This window comes from Schistocerca nitens, chromosome 2 (genome assembly GCF_023898315.1).
Source record: "Schistocerca nitens isolate TAMUIC-IGC-003100 chromosome 2, iqSchNite1.1, whole genome shotgun sequence".
Taxonomy (NCBI): Eukaryota; Metazoa; Arthropoda; class Insecta; order Orthoptera; family Acrididae; genus Schistocerca; species Schistocerca nitens.
Window position 1 is genome coordinate 523,386,981 of NC_064615.1, and position 18,757 is coordinate 523,405,737.

An 18,757-nucleotide genomic window follows, 5' to 3' on the forward strand; every position below is an offset into this window, starting at 1 on the left:
AAGACAAACAAATCTCTGCAGGCCATACAGTCTACGAGAGCGAAGCAGCGGATGTTAAAACAGTTATTTATAAAAATAACAGTTAAAACAAAGATATATAATATACACAGAACGTAAATGGACATGACGGTATTGCTTTTAGTCTGTTTAGGTTCCCACCCTGTGCTCCAATTGAGGTGACTAGAGGCCTGTTCGTCCCCATATTCGCACAATGACTGTCTTGCACGATGCCCCATTTCTTGTGGTTGTCCTTTAATTTTACAACCGCACTGCGCAGTCTGTTCAATGACTTCACGTACCCCACCCTCATCAACAGTTGGCAATTCTATTTAAATTTTGATGCGTTCCGGATGACCAGTACACCTTTGTTTCCCTAGTTCAACTCTGGCTTTTCTAGGGTCTGAAGTGAGGCAAAGATGCTAAGGAACTCTTGCTGGGCTTCATACGAGACGATGACTGATGTGCGAGAAGGGAATGAGCCGAGGCGTTTCAGACATTTTTCTTATTAGCAGTCGCTTCGTGACTGATATCGGGTGGAACTGCCTACAGTTGGATACAACTTCTGTGTAGGTGTTTGTTTAAAGCGGCCTCTGATTAGCCTGGAGGTTTCATTCAGGGAATATCGAATCTGTGTGTATCACACGGGACTAGAATATTAAGCAGCAACGTAGCAGAGTGTTGGAGCAGCCGTGCTTACTGTCTGAGGACGGGCACCTCATCGAGACCCAGTTAGTTTACGTAGCTGACACTTATGTGATGAAACCTTTACCTTGATTTTGATGCAATGTATCTTTAGAGTGCGTTGCAAGATAATACCGAGGTGAATTGGGCGATTACCGTGTTGCATGTTTATGGTTTTCCAATTAACACGTAGCTCCCTCAGGTTTCTTTGTTTTTCAAATGAAAGGCACAGACTTAGGTTTTCATTGGCTTATTCTCTTAGGGCGTTAGTGAGGTTTGTTCTATAGTTTCGAAGTTGCCAGGTCAATTCATCCACAAATAAGAAACTCTTGGCATGAGAAGGAACATGTGACTAACATTCGGCAGTTCCATGGACAACAATGTATGACTCCCGACTGATTCTTCCGGTCCAGAAATACTAAGATATCGAGACACAAAAATTACTTTAATTTTGGTGAGATGAGTCATGTTGCTGTCGGCTTCTGGTCAGGGATTTGGATTCAGATGTGACTGAAGTAGAAGTGATATCAGGAAAGGATCTAGAATGAGTATCTGGAAGGGCAAGAGTCTGGCAGGAATGCAGTTATGCAAGCAAAGGCTGATTCGGGCCTTCATTTAAAAAAAAGTGGAGATGGGTTATTCTTTATTAAGATGGGTGAATCTCAGTCATGATTTCATGGTTGAGAAGAGAAAGCGATTGAAAGGATGAGGCATGCAGTGAAGTGTAGGGATTCAAGATTCTGTTTTGACCGAGGCGCCGTATAACTGACGAGGGTACTTATTTTTGTGGCAGAGGGGAAGGATTCAATTGTTGAGGGATACGAGGCGGACTGTATGAAGCTCGAGGAGCGGCCGTAAGGACGTGTTTCTTCCTCCTTTCTTTTGGTATACATCTCATTCTCTACTCCCAAAGGTAGAGTGCTCTATTCCAGTTCTGACCCATTTTATAGTCTTTACAGTAAGTACCAAACGAGACGCAGAAGAAGTCGTACTTGGAAATGTTTCCGAGGGTTCTCCAGTTCCGGCCTATACCTTACAACCAGTGGACACCTTCCGGAAAACTTTGTCAGAACAGAGGGAAGGTTGGATAGGAATTCTTCGTTCTTGGGGCAATGTAACGCATACGCAACAATTTTTTCTGTTTTGATTGCATTTATTATTGCTGATTATGCGTTTCGGCACTCTATCATCCTCAGATCAAACCAGCACGTACAACACAATGCGTTACGTCGAATACTACATGGTTCGTTTTGACGTAATACGTTGTACTGATTTATAATTTTACAGTGTGACAAAATTTCTTTTGGGTTTTGGTTACTATAGTTCAATTAATTCTTTCGGAGTAGTCTTTTAAAGTCAAAGTCGATGGTTGGTAAATAGCTGCGACATTTTCAGTGCGTGCCGATTAGGCACATTATGATCGCGTAATTTGTCGAAATTAGCAGGATAATAAATCGTCACAGAAGTCACGTTCTGGAGCCTTACATGAACTACTAATACGCCATGCCAAGACGTGATGACGAATTTGTAATTAACGGTTATTCTCGGCTGTAAATCAGAACATGCAAACATAAATATTGGTTTAAGTCTCACTACATATGTCAAGTGAAACATTTACTCCTCTTCAGTAATATGATCCAGTTAATTACAATTGACTAGATAGAGTACAGACGTGCAAATGATCATGGCTTGAGTACGCCCTGTCGGCTTTTAGAACCCGCAACCAATCTCCTCTCTATCCATGAAAATGCAATATGAAACGAGTACTGTAGCCACGTGAACAGTTCCACGGAGCGCAAAAGATCGCTACCGTGTCAACACTAACAACTATGGTATACTACAGATTCTTTAAGTTTTTCATCTCCGGATGGCCGAATGCCGAAACGCGTTATCAGCAACAGTAATGTGCTACTGAGACAGAAATGTCTATGTAGCCCCTGTGTGTGTATAAGCACCGTCGCTGTTCTCTACTAAGACGTCCTGTGTTTCATTATCAATATGACGCAGACACAACACACAAAACCGCAGCGCGACTAGAGGTGTACATGTTTGAGTGCGTCCCACATACATAATTGCGAACGTTTTTAAGTGTATTTGTCACGCCTTCACACTGAACGGCTGGATGGATCTGAAAGAAATTCGAAATGGAATTGGCTTTTGCATTGAATTTATACATAGGCTGCTTTTAAAAGTGGTAGCACAAGATATTCGTTGATTTGAAGAATACAACATGAAATGTGGAACAATAATTACTCTTAGAAAAAGCTATTTACTCTTTGCTTTTTGAACTGTATCCTATTTGCGAAAACTTAGTTTTTAATATGCCCACGCTTTTATTATTTAATATGTCCCACATAATACGACTCAACGAAATGAATACAATGCTTATACAATCCCCAAAATATTTAATCCACACTTCCATACTAGCCCGTTGAATTTTTATAGCTTCTAAGACGCTTTACAACTCATAACGACTGTTTCATCTGAGTGCTTTATGACAAACACGTGTAGACTATGGTAAACTTTTAGTGAGGTTGGATTTGATAATAATATGCGAGCATTTCCGCTGGTAACAGGCACACACGTGAGGGCAGACGACGTTGATGCACGAACAAATATTATGAAATTAGCGCTGAGCCGAACTAGAAATTGTTTGCTTTCTTTCTTCGTAGAGTTGGTGAGCTCTTTTTCTTTATTGAACTTGAATAAACCTGAATAAATTTTGCTTTGGAGACACCCTATACCCAGAATTCACACAGGATCTACAAGTAGGCTATCTATTATTCCAAGGAGAAAACTTTTATTTTAAAAAGTGATAGGATGGGATGGTTAATGTGGCTACTGTTCCTGGGGATGGTCAATGCTACTGAAAACTCATTCGTGGATGTTAATTACCAAATAAATGCATATTGGTACCCAAGAATGACTCTTTAGGAAACATTAATAAAAAAATTATAGATTACTCGGTACAGTGATGACAAGAGACGAATCTGCTACGTACCGTGTAGAGAATTTAAATTCATTAGTGCTATCGGGGGTGCAGCCCAGAAGTTAGAGCTGAAGGTGAGTGTGCCTGTCATACTGATGAGTGACCTGGATGCACCAAAATCGTGCAATGGCACCAGGTTACGCATCAAGGAACTGAGGAGGCATGTAGTGCAGGCCTCCATCACAGGCGGAGCCAAAAGAGAGTATTGATACTGTGAATTCCAGTCATCCCCGAAAACCTGCCTTTCCAGCTCAAACGCTTGCAGTTTACTTTCAAAGTGAGCTTCTCGACCACTAAAAATGAAAGGACGAACGTCAAAAGTGGAAGGTAATCATCTGTACTCACCACCCGTTTCGCTCGGACAGCGCTACGATGGCTACTCGCCTGTGTCGGGGGCCGGAAATCCCTCGGAAGATTGTTACAGAATCGCATTACTTTAGATTTCTGTCTCTGTACGTACCAAGGCAATTATTGCATTTTCCGTGATAGGCACGTAGCAAACAGTTGTGAAATTATTTACTACCTTTATTGCCATATTTTCTAAAAAAAAAAAATGGTTCATATGGCTCTGAGCACTATGGGACTTAACATCTGAGGTCATCAGTCCCCTAGAATTTAGAACTACTTAAACCTAACCAACCTAAGGACATCACACACATCCATGCCCAAGGCAGGATTCAAACCTACGACAGTAGCAGTCGCGTAGTTCCGGACTGAAGCGCCTAGAACCGCTCGGCACCGCGGCCGGCCATATTTTCTAATTCGCTACTCTGTCGCGTAAAATTTTTTTGATTCGGTAAACGAGTTAATTGTGAGCGACATATACTCTGTCAGCTCCTCCCATCGCCTCAAAATCCGGTAGCTTCTTCCAATGTCGCGCAGTTTGCCGGGCCGCAAGTGCCTCGCGCCTCAGTACCCCCCACCCCAAAGGACAACTTTTGTTGCCGGTGCATACACCTGGATAGTGAGTTATGCCATTAACACTTTCTTATAAATAACTGTTTAAGCGTGGGTAATACCTCGTTGAGCAGCTAGTACAAAATAAAGTTGACGATTTTCTCCGCACGAGGAACGTATCCTTGCTACTACCGATCGCATGTGGAGCTAACGGCAGCAACTAACTGAGGTGTTGATATCCAAATGTAATTACGAGAGCGCTCAGCTTGAGGTGTCTACGAGTGTGCTTGCTTTTTCCGACGAGCGGCTGACAAAAGCTATATAGGTGCGCTCGCACCTGCTGCGTCGCGCCGCCACATGTGTTGGACCGGAGCGCGCAGACTTTCCCGCCCCGTCCCGCCGGCCACTTTCTCTTCCTGCTTCTCCTTTTCCGTCCAGCGCTGCCCCCGCGCCGTTCTCCACAGCCAGAGCCGCTGCCGCGGCCCAAGTGTAATCTGTTTACGGCAAGAACAACGGCTTCCTGCACGCACCGCCTCCGTTTATAGCGCGTCATTTCTCTCGTTCCGCCGCGCGATGACAGCTGAATGCACACGATAGGGAGAGCCGGCAGGAAAAGTGATGAACCGCTCCTCCGGCGGAGCACAATAGCGGACGCCGTAACGAGAGAACGGACTGTGAACGAAAACAAACATAAAAGGAATCACTTCCTGTGAACGCACATTATATCACTCTTCTTTCGCGACCGCCTAAGCTCTGCCTCCACTAGGAGATACGGAGCTATAAAGTTTATACGAAGTGATGTTGCTCTACTTTTGGTAGTGGCTTCATCCTGCTGCGTCACTTCCTGTATTTTTATAGTCATACTACTACAACAATGACCTACAGTGCACTGTCAATACTTTCAACGTCTTCATAATGGTTGTCTAAGATGTATGAAAAAGTGAGGTGTATCAGAGACAAAATAAGCGATAAGCATATTAACTTTATCAAAACTGAAGACTTAAAAGTACATGAGGTAAAGATTTTGCCGAAGTAGAATTTCAAAATAATAGCTCTCTGCTGACGCTGCCTTGAATAATGTATTGTTCTTGGTGGTGGACGAGAGCGCTTAGTGTGGCAGTCTACTAGAGGTACTCAGGAGTCCGAAGTCAACGGTCGAGTCGAAAGAAGTTCATGCAATTTTTGGATGAAATTTCCAATAAGCTTTTGTTACAATTATCTGCGCCTCAGTTGTTCGCTTTATAGTTTCAGTGTGAACTGATATAGTTTCAGTGTGAACCGATATAGTTTCAGTGTGAACCGATATAGTTTCAGTGTGAACCGATATAGTTTCAGTGTGAACCGATATAGTTTCAGTGTGAACCGATATAGTTTCAGTGTGAACCGATATAGTTTCAGTGTGAACCGATATAGTTTCAGTGTGAACCGATATAGTTTCAGTGTGAACCGATCAGTGTCGTATTGTAGCACGTGGAATATTTGCATATATGTGTATATTTAAAAGTGCTCGGGACGAGTAGTTTTTTAAGAAATAAACGGTACTGTCGGCGATCCGATAGCAATAACTGTTCTGAATCGGACACTATCATTTCCTCCTGTGAACAGTAACCGGATCAGATGTCGCTAAAATTATGGAATGGAGGAAGGCAGAGCCGTTTTAACGTAACACACTGTGACGTTAGTGTGCGCCCAGAGAAAGGGCTACCTACCCAGGGCGACGCAGCGCGGGGCGACTTGACCCAGAGCGGAAAATACCTCCTAATTATCTATTCAGGCTGCACACACTTGCAGCCGGATGTTGGCGCGAATCGGCGCTGACGCACGCTAGTCGGCGAGCCCAAATCAAAAAGGTACTCTTTGCCCGCTTTTGGTGTGCTGACTGGGGACGAGCCGCGCTGACAATCGACGCGCAGGCCCTGCAGTCTTTCTCAAACGATTTTGTTTGCGTTGCCACCCTCCGCAGCAAGCACAGAAATACTTGTTTTGTAAATGAAACCGCCTTTTTTGCTGAAACTATTAATGTAGTGCTAAATTACGAGTTATATACTGAAGAGCGACAGAAACTGGTAGAACTACCTAATATCGTGTAGGACCCTCGCGAGCACGCAGAAGTGCCGCAACACGACGTGGCATAGACTCGACTAATGTGAAGTAGTGCTGGAGGGAACTGATACCATGAATCGTGCAGGACTGTTCATAAATCCGTAAGATTACAAGGTGGTGGATATCTCTTTTGAACACCACACTGCAAGGCGCCCAGATATGCTCAATAATGTTCATGTCTAGGAAATCTGGTGGCCAACACAGGTGTTTAAACTCAGAGATGTTCGTGGAGACACTCTGTAGCAATTCTGGACGTGTTGCGTGTCGCATTGTTCTTCTGGAATTACCCAAGTCGCCGGAATGCACAATGGACATTAATGGATGCAGGTGATCAGACAGGATGGTTACGTACGTGTCTCCTGTCAGAGTTGCACCTAGACGTATCAGGGGTCCTGTACCACTACAACTGGACACGCCCTACACCATTACAGAGCCTCCACCAGCTTGAACAGTCCCTTCTTGATATGCAGGGTCTATGATTTCACGAGGTTGTCTCCATACCCGTTCACGTCCATCCGCTCGGTACAATTTGAAACTGAACTCGCCCGACCAGGTAACATGTTTCCAAGACATCAACAGTCCAACGTCGGTGTTGACGGGCCCCGACGAGATGTAAAGCTTTTTGCAGTCATCAGGCATACACGATTGGACCTTCGGCTCCGAAAGCCGCTATCGATTATATTTTGATGAATGGTTCGCACGGTGATACTGTCGACGACTTAGCATTGAAATCTGCAGCAATTTGGGGAAGGGTTGCGCTTCTGTCACGTTGAACGATTCTCTTCAGTCGTCGTTGGTCCCGTTCTTGCAGGATCTTTTTCCGGCCGCATCGATGTCAGAGATTTGATGTTTTACCCGATTCCTGAAATTCACGGTATACTCGTGAAATGGTCGTACGGGAAAATCCCCACTTTATCGCTACCTCGGAAATGCTGTGTACCGTCGCTCTTGTGTCGACTATAATACCACGTTCAAACTCACTTAAATCTTGATAATCTGCCGCTTGAGAAGCAGTAACCGTTTTAACAACTGCGCCGACACATGTTGTTTTATACAGGCGTCGACCGCAGCGCTGTATTCTACCTGTATTTGAACACATTTGCCTATACCAGTTTCTTTGGTGCTACAATGTGGTTCATGATCATATAATACTTCAAATCTGAGTAAATTGATGATCCGGGAGAAAAATTAGGTACACCCATTTACAACCGCATTTCAACACCTTTTAGACTACATAACTTAATATTTCACACGAAATAAACAACTTCACAATGAACCTTTGATCAAATGGTTCAAATGGCTCTGAGCACTATGGGACTCAACTGCTGTGGTCATAAGCCCCCTAGAACTTAGAACTACTTAAACCTAACTAACCTAAGGACAGCACACAACACCCAGCCATCACGAGGCAGAGAAAATCCCTGACCCCGCCGGGAATCGAACCCGGGAACCCGGGCGTGGGGAACCTTTGATCAAATCACTTTTAAATGCCTCCTGCGATGTCAACAAACGATATCTAGGATAACAGCACTGCACAGTATCTATTATCCCTTAAAGCTACTCATTTTTATCTACTTTGTATATTCAGTTATGATGTCTTTTACATATTTTTTATTATGCCAACGTCAGTCAGGATATCGCATTCTCTACATTTACATAGCAAATGAACACAGCATGAATACCTCATATATTGTCATACTTGTGTTTGTATTTAATGAACAGTTTACTATTTTGCCAGTAACTTTATTTAAATGTTGATTGCAAGTGCTATTAAAAAACCGTGCTAAATTAGAATTGGTCAGTCGCATGTTTTTGTGGACACCACAATTGAAAAGATAACCAAAAGATGCTTCTGTCAAGAAGGCAAAAATAATTCTTTCAACAGTATTTAATGACGGTCTGTTGTCAGTTATCATGAGCACACTTGCGCAAGAATGCTGTCTTATTTATTTATGACCCAACTATTATTTCTTTTTATTGAAAATTATCTGTGTGTAACCAAACGTTTGTGACATTTCTTTATTTGAATATTGTTACAGTATATTAGTGTAGTCCAGGAAGTGATCATGTTGATTCACATCATGTCTGCAGAGCTTGAGAATGACGCATTTTTGGTGGAAAAGTATACAGCAGCGGAACATTACGGGAGTCAAGTGAAGACTGGGACTTTTCAAGTGAAGAGCTCAAGGGGGCGATTCGGGGCGCACTACGCCATGTCTGGAAGGACCCAGACCTGTCTGTATAACGAGTTGTATTCGATTTTGGTGGTGTTTGATTCTGGACGGTGAACGGCCACTACTATAATTTAACTTCTGCATGTACTTTATATTTCGAGAAGTCTGAATGTGTTCCGGAGCAGGACTCTCGACTTTTTCCTCTTGTGTTACAGAATTGAGGATACAGAGTTTCAGCTCATTGTCTAGCGTGTGTTGATCTATAAATCATCATGTTGAATTCTACACTTTTCTGAGCTGGTAGATATTTCGTGTAGTGTGTTCACGAAATGGACTTAGTTTTCGAGTATCTTAGATAACAATTTAGTTTGGGTATTTTGCTACCATTCTCATAATGCTCTCGGTATTTGCTCACTGCATTTCAGAACAGTATTTCTTTCTGTATTATACTTTATTATATTAGGACCATTTTCCGTTTATTTGAGATGCCTTTCTTCAATAAACGTCTGCATTAGAATAGAACCCATATTAAATTGTTCATTTATCTTTTATATTTCTCTGTATTTTATTAATTTGCGATTCTAGCCAGTGCATACACTTTTTGACTGCAGTATAACAACTTCATATTATTATTTGCAACGAGTTAGTTGCAGAACATGTGTGGCTCGAACCTATGACGACATCGAGCTATTCTTTTTAAACAGAGCCGTGCGTAGCCCAACTACGTAAAGTGTGAGCACTACCAGGCACAGTCGCAACTGGTTTGCTAGTTAGAAGAGTAACTAACCAGCAGTAGTCGTTAGGTATCGTCACAACACACAACCGTCGTGTTATACTTGAAGCAGAACACACGATGGAGGAAGCAATGAGGACAGAAACAGGAGATTAGCAAAGGCAAAAAGGGCAATCCTGGCCACAGGAATTCTGCTAGTAACAATCATCTGAGGAAGAAATTTCTCAGAGTGCTCGTTTGGGTCACAGCATTGTGCGGCAGAAAATCACGGACAGTGGAAAAACCGTAACACGCGAGAATCTAAGGGTTCCGAATGTGGTGCAACAGAAGAATGTTCGGTGAGAAGAGTAACATTTGGAAAACACTAACAAGAAGGGACAGATGGAAGGATATGTGTTACGACATCAGGGAACAACTTCCACAATACAATAGGAATCTGAGGAGGCTAGGAACTGTAGGAGTAAGACTGGAATACATCCAACAAACTGTTGAGTGTGTTGGGTGCTGAGATGAAGAGGTAGGCATAGGAGATGAAGTCGTGGTTCCCCGCTTCAAACCAGTAACAAAACTGATTGAAGAAAATGTGTTGCACCCAACTTTTCTTTCGATAGTTTCTTCCCGTTTAGCTGCCCAAATCGTGGAGTGTACACTTCTACCTCCGTAACATTCCAGCAACAGTTCATTGTGATCTTAATATGCAAGATGTTAAATGGCAGGCTCCGCTTATCATTCGTATTTTTTGCTTCCTATACGTGTTTCTTTCACTCCTAGCTCACCTTCGTCCACTGCGACGTTCAGCAACTTTTTACATTTTTTCTGTTATTTGATTTCTTTGTTTGATGAGAGAGGGGCATAAACACATCGTGACATATCCAAAACTTTTACAACTAAAATGCGAAACGCTCATCTAAGAAATTCCAGAGTGAATGTAACAAAAACACAGCCTATCGCCTTTACAAGATCTTAATAGCTTTCAAAGAAGAGGAAACTTTGGGCTATGACGTATTAGTAAGAATTATCCCATCATTCAGATGGAATTATTTACGGAAATACAAATGACACCAGACATCACTTTGCCTGAATATCCAGATGAACTAAATCTTTTCACTTTCATTTTCTGCTGGTTTCCCATTATTTTATAATTGTCTTATAGCACTACATAATGCGTGAAGATGTACTTTGTAAAACAGGGAAATGCGCCAACTCCCGATTCCGTGCTTCAGAATTACGACTGTAATCCATGTTTAGTTTTTATATGGTTCCAACACACACTTTAAATGGATACAGGCCGGTTTCCTCATCTCATCCTCAGATACACAACATACAAAATATACTTTACGGGATTCATATCCAAATTATGTGCACAATATTCCTCTCTTTGCCTTGCTTTAGGGAGCGGTGTTGGGGACTGTGAGGCACTCGACCTGGAAAAAAGAGGTGCAGATCCATCATGAGCAAAAACGCCACTCGTACTGAGGCCACGAGAATGCTGCCACAAGATAAAATATCCAGAGACAGCTGCTCCTGCAAAAAAGTGTTTTGCAGAAATTGACAGCTAAATTTAGAGTAGTAGGTTCACTCTTTAACGCCAAACGTAACCGTGTAAAGAAGGCTTGTTCGTCGGAAAATATTAAACGTGTTCGCGTGACTATGATAAAAAGTCCACGCAAATCAGCTAGACGTTTATCCTTGCAACTGAAGATCAAACGAACGTCGTGCCAGAACATATTTAAGCTGTTACCGATACGAGTATACAAAGTAAGAGTCATGGAAGCATTAAAATCTTCGGATTACGCACAACGGTTAGTCACGCATGTCACTGATAGTTAACTGGATCCGTATTTTTACTTCAGCTCAGGTGAAACATGGCTTCTCCTTAGCCGGCATGTGAACTCTCGAAACACACGCTATTCGTCAACAGATAATCCCAGAGACCACATGATTTGAAATTAGGCGTGTGGTGTGCAGTTTCAAGCCAACAGATAGTAGGTCCCACATTCTTCAACATCATTAACTGGTAAGTATGTGTAACGGAACTGTTGCAATCATTCATAGCGCAGCTAACGGAGGAAGAATGAGAGTACGCGTTTTCCCAGCAAGATGGCACTATGCAGCATACATCACGGTTTTCAGTGTCGTACGTCCACGAAGATTTCGGAGAAGAAAGTACAGTTTCGGCAGGTTTATGGCCTTCCAGATCGTTCGGGTAATTTAAGGGGTGAAGTCTACAGTAACAGACTGCATACAATTGAAGGACTGAAAACAAATATTGTCAATGTGATTGCGGAAATCACACTAAAAAGAATTACCAAAAGCTTCCAGAAACAGGTTGAGACGTGAGTTGTGTATGGAAGATTACAGTGAACATTTTCAGCACCTTCTGTGAATTACCGACCTACTGAACGTTCAGTATGTTGTTATTCATAATAATAATTTGCTACTTTATTTACAATAAACGAGTGAATCTTTGTTTTTAAGACATGGGGGCCTCTTATTTTAGCCGCCCGTTATAATACTATTCCGAAACTGTCACTCTATGCAGACCCCTTAGACCTCAGTGTCAACATTTACTACCTCACTGGATCAGATATAGTGTGCTTCAGTTAAAACTATAAACAAGGTGAGAAACTTACGAAGAGCACTTACTTTGAGACTACGAGTTATTGACTAGTCACTAGTGTATTATAAGATTCAATTTCCTTCAATTAAAAGGAAAATCATTTGACGCTTGTAACAGTACACAAAGGTAAAGGACGTTGAAAGATGATGTCAGTGAAGCAGTATTTACAGGCTGACAAACTCATCTCTGGAGTTAATAAGACGCCGCCGGTAGGAGATACCACAAAGATGCCGCTCCCCTTTGCAGTATTGGTTTCCGGCGTAAGGATATCTCCGTGAGCGAGCCGAGGGGAAGATCGGGCACGGAGCCAAAAAAAAAAAAAAAAAAAAAAAAAGGACCGTACCTGCAGTCGCGAAAGACACCAGAAAAAAGTGGAAGCGTAATTTACTGTTTCAAAGGAAAGTCGCAAGATTAGGCTTTGCAGGAAAACAATAAAAGTCTGCGAGACAGGAACGCAACGCGCTAAGCTTGATACTGAACCAAAAACGTTGGTCGACGAAACACAGCCTCAACAAAGAAAACTCTCAATAAGCTGAGAAAGATTATGAACAGACGTAAAGGATTATTACAGCTTATAACAAAAAATTTGGACACCAAACTTCAACCGACATCCAACGAAATGAAGAGCTATTTCGTAAACCAGTGTAACCAATAATAATAATAATAATAAATCACAAGGCAAAATTCAATCTCTCTCACCTCTGGCATACAATCGTGGTAAAAACTTCCGAGGAAAGATACACCATGTGGCCCCAATCTTGCCAGAATCGTTATCAGTTCTGATCCTGGACTCACCTGAAACAGGAAAACAATATCTTAACGCCAAATTTATGTTACAGATATGATTAGATTTGAAACAGAGAAGATAAAACGAACCAGCATTTCCCTTTATATGTGCGGCCGATCTGATATGAGCGTCACAGAAGAACTATTTTTCTACTATCACGATAACAAACTGAAAATTTGGTTCAAATGGCTCTGAGCACTATGGGACTCAACAGCTGTGGTCATAAGTCCCCTAGAACTTAGAACTACTTAAACCTAACTAACCAGTAGTATCATTCAAATCAATACTAAAGTTCAGTCTGCATCCACAAAACACAGACGGACCATCCAACAGTGCGTGTGCGGCGACAGATTTAATTGCATTCTTCTTCTTGTCGGCTGCAGATATTGTCATTTCCACATCTTCTATTGTCTTATATATTGTCTGTCTTGCACGTCGTCGTTGCCTTCTGTAACGCATCTTGGCGGCGTTCAATGCAGTTGCCGCCGGGAATCGAACCCGGGAACCCAGGCGTGGGAAGCGAGAACGCTACCGCACGACCACGAGATGCGGGCACTGAAAATTTCCACAGCCTTGTCTTAGGTATTTAAAGGAGAATTTTCACTAACGCAGTCTGTTGCTTACAAAAGTCATTTATGCGTCCATATTAGAAGCGAGAATGTCTTCCAGTTCTTTCGCATGCTCTACGCCGCGTTGTCGAAATCTAAGTTAGGACATCTATGATGGAAAGAAACAACCGTTGTCTTTAATTGTGGAACATCCACGAGATAAATTTTAGCTACAGTACGACGAGAGGAAATTATGCCTGTAACAGTTATAAACATTATCTATTCGACATAAAAAGTGAAAACGATGATAAATATTAATTATTTATATAATATTCTATGATGTAATTGGACATATCGATGTGTATCATACAAAGACAACGATAATTGTAAATTCCTTTTATGATCTGCGTTTGTCTTCCTTTGTTTTTACCTTTTGTTGGTTGGCTTTTGTAGATTGCGGACACATATCAAACTGAGGTCTGTTAAGAAATCGTAATTATTTGTTAATTATTACTTGAGAATAGAGTTCATTATTATTATAAATATGAGTGAATAATTATTTGTAACTTTAATTCCTCTCTCAGTAAGCATTATCTGTGTTAGTTATTTCTTTCGCTGCAACGAGCGCAGCCATTGATGATAGCGATTTGTATCGCGTTTGTGTGTGTTTTCCTTAGAAACAACTCAAATGTTTGCTTGATGAAGTCTAAATAGTGCACAATACGAAAGCAGAGTTTATAGAGTTTAATAAGCATTTCAAATACTTACTTGTTTGGTCTAACAAAAGAAAGTCTATATCAATTGCCTGCCGCCATCTTAACAATTATCTCAGCGGCAAATTCACATTACGCAACTCTGCAGACATACATGCCGAACGTAATACAAATGTGTAAAAATAAATGTGCACCGGTGGTTCCGATTTTAATGAAAATAATTCGAATCAGATTGGTTCTTTAAAAACAGTGCTCATAGCACGATCGTTATAACAAACTTTTCTAGCTGATGTATGAAGCCGAAATTAATTACGCACGAGTTGCGAAGAATATTGTTTCAGGTTACATACGTCAGTGTTGTGCGCGGCTGATATTCGGTGGTTTTAATGATCATTTTGCTGAAGATAACTGTTTCCATCATAATCCATAGTTGTACAGAATCTGTTGTATGAACTGTGATTTAGTGACACACAACTTACAGACAACACTTTAACACGACGTTAACTCTGAGTTCTTTAGCAACTTGCCCAATTCTTTAGTCGGGAGAAAATTTATTTAGTAATTACTCAATGTAATAAAATAAGATTATCATTTTCATTTACAAATTAGTTAAATACCAAACCACTGAATAAAAGAGCGAAAGCCACACTTGCTTATAAGGAAGATATTTCTTCGCGTAATTTCAGACTATTGGCGTGTTTACGATTTCTATTTTGTGTGTATGGACAAACCTTAACCAGTCGCCTCTTATATTGATAGCCCAATAAGACTAATAGTTTAAGTGCTGCCACTTCTATAACTTAAGAATTGGAGCAAAGCTGATGTCCCTGCAAAACCAGCCAAAGTCGCGATAGGGAAATGATGTACAAACTGGATTTTGAGGCAATCGCGATAGCACACCTAAGCGCTTACCACACATTTGCCCTGCTGGAGTTATAAAAATAATTTAATATTTAGTTTTGAATTTTTGTTTTTCTAGTAGAATCACAGAAACTGATTCGGTTTAATAATCTACAATTCTGTCACTGCGGAAAGAAGTGAGCCATGTACTGTGATATGTAGGTCTGCTTCTTTCGTAGTATTACGTTACAACTTTTAATAATGCATTTGGAAGTAAGGGCGTTGTTCTTTTCCAGTAGCTTCGCTAATCTATTTAGCTTCGAACTACGACCCATTCGTCAGTCTATTATCTAGTCACATTTACGTAACTGCGTGCACCACTGGCTCCTGTCAACTGCAGAAAACCGAAGGCTCCACGTGTGAGTCGTTTGAGGTACGTCGTAAATCGACAAATTCCGAGATTCCCCAGTTTCTAACACCACATCCGTTACTTCAAAGGTCAACTGTTGATCGTGACAAAGAACGACACCATTTGCAATCGGACTGGCTATGAGGTAACTTTCACAGCAAGCTATTAGTGCCTTGGGAATAGCCGGCATACTCGTGGAGGTTCCGATCACTGACTGAATTCGGTCCTTGACCCGGTTCAGATAGCCCATCAAGAGCAGTAAACAGTTTTGTTGACATGTCGAAGGCTCGAACAAACCACTCAACAATAGCGCCCTTTCGCCTCTGACACTATAATTCATCGGACGGCAGTTCCAATGTGTGTCACGACGGAACACTTTAGTTTCAACACTCACCCATGTCATTGTTCAGTTACCTATACGTTACATTTTTTGAAAAGAGATCAACAGGAACTACTGAAGAGTGTAAGACACATGCTTTTCCTTCGCAGGTTCTTCAGTCGGATACGCGTGATTCGCGAAAGAAAATCACACCGCCCTTAACGTAATTGATTCATGCACTCTCTGTAATGAATGCTTGTGTGAACCAAGCCTCCAAAATTACTTCGGGTATCTCTACAGCAGCACATTCCTCTCTCCGACCTAATGCTCTATTCGGCTACTACATTATGCAAATTATTATTTCTGGAGTCGATCACTTACATAAAATAGTTTTGTTTGAGATCACGGATGTTTGGAGAGCCTCTTAACGAGCCAAACTTGATTCGACCATCGGTCGGTTTAACAGAACCATCATATAACAATTATCTTTCTGTTTCCTGTTAAGAATTTTAAAAATCAATAGAGGACGACACATCTGCAGAATAAAGCTGAAGGAAACGATATTCTCGTCGAACGATATGTGCCAGTTTAAAGATGAAACGATTAGCAATAGGGAGAGAATGATGATGCCGTCGAACCAGTTTGATGACCTTTGCTAATAAGATTAACAAGCGGATAGTGAGTACCGTTCACCGCGTGCGAGCACACCGCTGACTGACTGTGTGTAGTAGTAGTAGTAGTAGTAGTAGTAGTAGTAGTAGCAGCAGCAGCAGCAGTAGTAGTAGTAGTTTTAGTAGCTGTTGCAGTAGTATCCATATGTAGATCATTCTTACAAGAATATTGGTCATGTCTCGTCATTAAAATTTAAGAACAACAAAAATAACGCATTTCACATATAGGCTATAGGCATTTACATACTTAAGGCTCCAGTTCGACAAGGATGACACACAGCGGCCGTGACCTTATCGCAGCATTTGTCTGAAGTAATTTCGGAAAAACCACGGATAATCTACATCAGGTCGGCCGGATGGAGACTCTTAGTCTCCACCACCCTGCATACAAGAATAGTCTGTTTAAAACGTGGCTATGTCATTCGGTGTATTCCTGGTGTACAAGACTGTTTTATAAAGAAGTTATTTAATCACGCAAAAGGTTAGTGCTAAATGTTCATTTGATCCTTACTCCCAGTCACTGCACACACATTTTTTCCCTAAAGTAACACTAGACACAGGCTGATGACTTCAGGAACATAAAGACGATATGTCTTTACATTTTGTGTACCGCAGCTTCCAACTTGCTAGCCCGAAAAAATGGAGTTAGCATTCGGCTATAATGAATGAGATGTTGAGCTCGGAAAGACGTTAAGGTGTTTTATTATAATACATAGCATAGCTTTGAGAATAAATGCTTCTAAAATAGAAAAAAAGAAGGAAACAGAATTATGTGAAATGATCGACGTTTTATTTTCGTTATTATTATGTGTGTTACATTCTTTACCCAACTCCTACTCAGCGTTATCTACGTAATGCACCATCGTATAGAATGTGTTGCGCAACATATGCTTTTCAAATGCCTAAGTAAGTTTTAGTATTCTCTTTAATTTCTTTCCTCTCATTTGAACATTTATTGATGAGTTTCATTCCATGGTACAAAATGCTATTTTGAGTTTTATGTTTATTCTTTCTTTGTGACTAAGTTCAGTCCAGATCTTGTTCGATGATCAAGAACATGTTTGTACAGTAATTTTGTCTTCGTGTTTGTGTGTAAAACTGACTGGTAAATGTCCTCAGAAGATGTATTTAAAAACCACAGTGTTTTGAACAGATCTTTACAACGAGTTCCATAACTATTTTTGGTTACTATTCTTACCGTCCATTTCTGTAGCTTGAAAACTTTGTTCAATTTCTGCATTTGTTCCCCCGCAAAGAATTTCATAGCTAACTACTGAGTGTTCATATGAATAGTATATGACTAAAAGACACTGGCCGTTGCACGCTGATTACAGGACTCTACAGGAATAATACGATAATGACTTTCTGTTCATAAGTTTCTTTGTGTATTCGAACCTGTCCAACTGAGGAGCAATATTCATGCTTAGAAATTTTATTTTTGTTGTGCCATCTGCAGAGGTGCCATCTACATGTAATTTAACCCTGTCATTTCCCTCTTTAAACTGAAATTCATGGAATTTGTTTTATCCATGTTCAATGTGACTTTACGTACTCACCAATTGTAAACTTTCTCGAGTGTTTCATTTGCTAGGAATTCTCTTGGTTTCTCATTGACTAATAGTGTTGTCATCAGCACAGAATTTTCCCCCACCATTAACACTATTGGGGAAGCGATTTATATACATCAGGAACACTACTGGTCCTAATACGCAACCTTCAGGAACTCTTATATTAACGTTTCTTAGGATCAAGTAAGTGTTTTACTAGAAGTCATCTGCTTTCAGGAGAATTCTTGAAAATCGAGGACAGTTACTAACACACTACATTTAAATTTGAAAGATGCCAACAAACGCAGAGAAACAGGACGATGTTTGCAAAATAAAATTAATCCAAAAAGAGTGACTAAGAGATTTGGGCGTTTAGTGACACAGCTATACACAAAGTTCTGTAAGTGGTACTTATTTTTCTGCGGCTTCTGAACTATCGTGGAAGCGTACACTGACGAGCGTTTGCCCATTTCATGGTAGGGTTTTTTCTATTCCTTAGCGGACGTCCTGCGTGTCAACCTAATAAAAGGAAGTTTAAGGCTTAACGTCGCGTCGGTAACGCTGGCGTTAGAGACGGACAAGCTCGGATGGGACAGAGATATGGCAGATTTCTGTAATACATTCTGCAAAACGAAGGATCCTACACCTACTGAATGAGAGATCGAAGTATTACCATTGTATCATCTCACGTGCCGCCCTAATGTAGGAAAGCTGCTTCTGTCATAT

The 18,757-nt window shown here is 41.1% G+C and overlaps 1 protein-coding gene across 4 annotated transcripts in view; it reads right to left on the reverse strand.

Moving 5' to 3' along the window:
* The window catches only part of LOC126236505 (pleckstrin homology-like domain family B member 1), a 1,102,343-nt gene that overhangs the window by 949,385 nt on the left and 134,201 nt on the right, over positions 1–18,757 (reverse strand). Inside the window, exon 2 of one of the 4 annotated variants that reach the window (XM_049945866.1) lies at positions 12,897–12,992. The exons of the other annotated variants lie outside the window; for them this stretch is intronic. The gene's annotated coding sequence lies outside the window, so the exon portion shown is untranslated. The remainder of the gene's footprint in view (positions 1–12,896; positions 12,993–18,757) is intronic. 4 annotated transcript variants of the gene reach the window in all.